The 5,250-nt window shown below is 43.6% G+C and overlaps 1 pseudogene across 1 annotated transcript in view; it reads left to right on the top strand.

Moving 5' to 3' along the window:
- Positions 1-3,843: 3,843 nt before the first annotated feature.
- LOC311117918 (cytochrome P450 3A27-like) overlaps positions 3,844-5,250 on the top strand; it is a 27,120-nt pseudogene continuing 25,713 nt past the window's right edge. Inside the window, exons 1-3 of the transcript in view lie at positions 3,844-4,052; positions 4,119-4,263; positions 4,463-4,556. The product of the transcript in view is annotated as a cytochrome P450 3A27-like (transcript). The remainder of the gene's footprint in view (positions 4,053-4,118; positions 4,264-4,462; positions 4,557-5,250) is intronic.

The raw sequence follows: 5,250 nt of genomic DNA, 5'->3' as shown, positions 1-5,250 counted from the left end.
TCTATCTATCTATCTATCTATCTATCTATCTATCTATCTATCTATCTATCTATCTATCTATCTATCTATCTATCTATCTATCTATCTATCTGTCTATCTATCTATCTATCTATCTATCTATCTATCTATCTATCTCTCTCTCTCTCTCTCTCTCTCTCTCTCTCTCTCTCTCTCTCTCTTTCTCATCCTCTCTCCTCTCCTCTCGTCTACTCTCTCTCTCTCTCTTCTCTCTCCTCTCTCTCTCTCATCTCTCTCTCTCTCTCTCTCTCTCTCTCTCTCTCACTCCTCTCTCCTCACTCTCTCTCTTCTCCTCTCTCTCTCTCTCTCTCATCTCTCTCTCTCATCTCTCTCCTCTCTCTCTCTCTGCTCTCTCTCATCTCTCTCTCTCTGAATATTCAGACCTTACCCTGCTATAGGCTAATGAATATTCAGGCTGGGATTCAATAGGCTACTGAATATAATATGACAATAAGACTGCATTCATGATAAATGTAGCATTTGTCGGCTCAACTGGAAATTACCTTTAAATGGCGCATAGCTGACAAAGCGCTGGGATTGAATCCTGGTCTCAGTTTGAGTAGGGCTCAGAAACACATTTTCACCAGATAAAAGAAAGATAGTAATACTATGGATGCATTAGGGGTACATGTCTTGTTAAAGTCAGACACCAGGGCAATCCATGGCAGATGTCATGTGTGGATCCTGCACACTACTGGCTGGAGGCTAGGATTCTCCTAGAATTTAGAACTCTAACTGGTGTTCTCTAGAACTCTACTCTCATTTTGTTCCTCTGGGTGTTCTGCTGTGCAGTCTTTCCAAAATAGAATCTTTACCGTCTGTTGAAATGATCGCTGCAGCTGCTTTGTTTTAAACATTAATAATCACAAATCAATAAAAATTATTCCACTAAAGAACAAGGTCGTCTGTGTATTTATTAACCTTCATAAATCAAAACATAAGACACAAACACATAATCATGAGAACAATCAATATATATATTGGTTGATTGATGTTATTTATCAAGACATATTTCTAATTTCATACAGCTAGGACTAATTGTAGTGTTACGGCTTGGTCATCCACACATTTATTTTCCGAACCCAATACTGCCGTCGTGTAGCCGTTGGATGTAAATACACAGCCCTGGTAGCTCGCATGGTCCCATTCAAACTCTCCTTCACGCAGAGAACAGTTCACCTTTATTTCGGCAATACAAAACAAACAGTCGGGGATAGCAGCGACCAAACAAGTGATCAGATCAAATTAAAAAACATTTCTCAATCTGGCCCGGAACCAATGCCATAAGTCAAGCACTTGTTGTCTGTTCCTGGAACCGAGTACTAACCCTCTCCTTACAAGGGCATACTCGGTTTAGGCAATGCAAATAGTCCAGGTAGCCACGATTAGCTGTTCAGGAGCCTTATGGCTTGGGGGTAGAAGCTGTTAAGAAGCCTTTTGGACCTAGACTTGGCGCTCCGGTACCGCTTGCATTGCGGTAAAAGAGAGAACAGTCTATGACTAGGGTGGCTGGAGTCTTTGACAATCTTTAGGGCCTTCCACTGACACCGCCTGGTATAGAGGTCCTGGATGGCAGGAAGCTTGGCCCCAGCGATGTACTGGGCCGTACGCACTACCCTCTGTAGTGCCTTGCGTTCTGAGGCCGAGCAGTTGGCATACCAGGCGGTGATGCAGTCAGTCCTCTTTTTTTTCTGCAGTCAAAAATCATCTCCTTTGTCTTGATCACGTTGAGGGAGAGGTTGTTATACTGGCACCACACGGCCAGATCTCTGACCTCCTCCCTATAGGCTGTCTCATCGTTGTCAGTGATCAGGCCTACCACTGTTGTGTCATCGGCAAACTTAATGATGGTGTTGGAGTCGCGCCTGGCCATGCAGTCATGGGTGAACATGGAGTACAGGAGGGGACTGAGCACGCACCCCTGAGGGGCCCCCGTGTTGAGGATCAGTGTGGCAGATGTGTTGTTACCTACCCTTACCACCTGGGGGCGGCCCGTCAGGAAGTCCAGGATCCAGTTGCAGAGGGAGGTGTTTAGTCCCAGGATCCTTAGCTTAGTGATGAGCTTTGAGGGCACTATGGTGTTGAATGCTGAGCTTTAGTCAATGAATAGCATTCTCACGTAGGTGTTCCTCTTGTCCAGGTGGGAAAGGGCAGTGTGGAGTGCAATAGAGATTGCATCAACTGTGGATCTGTTGGGGCGGTATGCAAATTTTGTGGGTCTAGGGTTTCTGGGATAATGGTGTTGATGTGAGCCATGACCAGCCTTTCAAAGCACTTCATGGCTACAGACGTCAGTGCTACGGGTCGGTAGTCATTTAGGCAGGTTATCTTAGTGTCCTTGGGCACGGGGACTATGGTGGTCTGCTTGAAACATGTTGGTATTACAGACTCAGTCAGGGACATGTTGAAAATGTCAGTGAAGACACTTGCCAGTTGGTCAGCACATGCTCGGAGTACACGTCCTGGTAATCCGTCTGGCCTTGTGAATGTTGACCTGCTTAAAAGTCTTACTCACATCGGCTACGGAGAGCGTGATCACATAGTCATCCGGAACAGCTGGTGCTCTCATGCATGCATCAGTGTTGCTTGCCTCGAAGCAAGCATAGAAGTGGTTTAGCTCGTATGATAGGCTTGTGTCACTGGGAAGCTCGCGGCTGTGCTTCCCTTTGTAGTCTGTAATATTTTTCAAGCCCTGCCACATCCGACGAGCGTCAGAGCCGGTGTAGTACGATTCAATCTTAGTCCTGTATTGACTCTTTGCCTGTTTGATGGTTCGTCGGAGAGCACAGCGGGATTTCTTATAAGCGTCCGGGTTAGAGTCCCGCTCCTTGAAAGCGGCAGCTCTACCCTTTAGCTCAGTGCGGATGTTTCCTGTAATCCATGGCTTCTGGTTGGGGTGTGTACGTACAGTCACTGTGGGGACGACATCATCGATGCACTTATTGATGAAGCCAGTGACTGATGTGGTGTACTCCTCAATGCTATCTGAAGAATCCCGGAACATGTTCCAGTCTGTGCTAGCAAAACAGTCCTGTAGGTTAGCATCTGCGTCATCTGACCACTTTTTTTTATTAACAGAGTCACTGGTGCTTCCTGCTTCAGAGGTGTAGGGAGGGTGAAGTCTGTGAATCCCCAAAATAGTAATTATACAGATGATTAACAAAACATGCACACTACAGTATTCATATCTAGTTTTTTTGTGGTAAATGGGAATGAAAAAATAAACTGTTTTGATAATGGTTTTCATACACATACCTTGTCCATAATGTAGAGGCTTATGGGATATTCCTTGAAGAGGTAAGGGAGGAGGATGGTACATGTGATCGGTACCAACACACCAATACCAATTGAACCCCTCATTTTTTTTTTTTATGTAAAGGCTACAACTGCAAAGTTTTTTTTAGGACATAAAATGTGCTGTTAGATTAATACATGATACTAGCAGTGGATGTTATATTTAGTGTTAGCGATCTAGCTAATGTGTTTTTGAGTTTTCACTTCCTCATGTGGTGAATTAGCCCCAAAGTCAATTTGCCTATGATATTAATGCACGTAGATGTTGACAAGATCATCTCAATCAGGTGATTTCTCACAGTTAAAGTCCTGCAGGAAGAGCTACGACGCTAATATTAGTGTAAATTCTTCACGTTTCATGGACCCAAGATCCAGAGGTAACACTGTACAGTGCAATAGAAGTTTGCCCCAATGCAATTCTGAAGTCTAATACAGCCACAGTGTGACTTTAACTATTATTTTTGGGTGTCAAATTAACTACTTATTGTCTTTAGTTTAATTAATATAACAACATTCCAACCTTGTTCAGCTTTACCTGGTCCAAATATGGCATTATTCCACTATTTGTATCCGTTTGCATCAGTTTCAATATGGGACTCTTATTCTGAAGGCGAACTGCAAATTCCATTGTGGCTCATCCTTATTGTGGCTAGCTTCACACAGGTGCTTTTCCGACGGGATACAACAATCACGCGCAAGTTGTACTGTCCCAAGCAGAATACCGAGAAGAGCAAAGGTCGGTAGTCGAACCGCACTAGAACCGGACAGAAAAAAACAACTCAAAACCTGTCAGACCATTGGACAAGTGAACTCGAACCGAGCCTGAGAGAAAACGGGACCTTTGTTTTTAGAAGCAGCAGGGAGCCGAACCGGAGGAAAGATGAGTTTTCTGCCCTACTTCTCTGCTGAGACCTGGACACTCCTGGCCCTCCTCATCACCCTCATAGTGGTGTAAGGACTTCAAATGAAATTGTATTACATCAAATCAAATGTTATATGCCACATGCATAGTAGTTAACCGGTGTAGACTAACAGTGAAATGCTTACTTGGGGGTCATTTTCCAACAATGCAGAGTTAAAGATATTTTTTTATTTTTTGGAAATACTTCTCTAGAATATATTACTAGTTAATGTGTGTGTATGTGTATAGGTATGGATACTGGCCCTATGGTGTATTCACTAAGATGGGAATCCCTGGACCCAAACCCCTACCTTACCTTGGCACTATGATGGAGTATAAAAAGGTTTGTAATAATAATATGCCATTTAGCAGACGCTTTTATCCAAAGCCACTTACAGTCATGCCTGCATACATTATTTTGTGTATGGGTGGTCCCGGGGATCGAACCCACTACCTTGGCGTTACAAGCGCCGTGCTCTACCAGCTGAGCTACAGAGGACCTCTATATATATATATATGTCTATATACAGTGTTGTAACAATGTGCAAATAGTTAAAGTACAAATGGGAAAATAAATAAACATAAATATGGGTTGTATTTACAATGGTGTTTGTTCTTCACTGGTTACCCTTTTCTTGTGGCAACAGGTCACAAATCTTGCAGCTGTGATGGCACACTGGTTTTTCAACCAGTAGATAAGGGAGTTTATCAAAATTGGATTTGTTTTCGAATTCTTTGTGGATCTCTGTAATCTGAGGGAAATATGTGTCACTAATATGGTCATACATTTGGCAGGAGGTTAGGAAGTGCAGCTCAGTTTCCACCTCATTTTGTGGGCAGTGTGCACATAGCCTGTCTTCTCTTGAGAGCCAGGCTGCCTACGGCGGCCTTTCTCAATAGCAAGGCTATGCTCACTGAGTCTGTACATAGTCAAAGCTTTCCTTAAGTTTGGGTCAGTCACAGTGGTCAGGTATTCTGCCACTGTGTACTCTCTGTTTAGAGCCAAACAGCATTCTAGTTTGCTCTGTTTTTTTGTT

This window comes from Coregonus lavaretus, assembly GCF_964263955.1.
Source record: "Coregonus lavaretus genome assembly, contig: HAP1_SCAFFOLD_3684, whole genome shotgun sequence".
Taxonomy (NCBI): domain Eukaryota; kingdom Metazoa; phylum Chordata; class Actinopteri; order Salmoniformes; family Salmonidae; genus Coregonus; species Coregonus lavaretus.
Note: the sequence above shows the minus strand (reverse complement) of the source record. Positions and strands in the feature narration are given on the sequence as shown.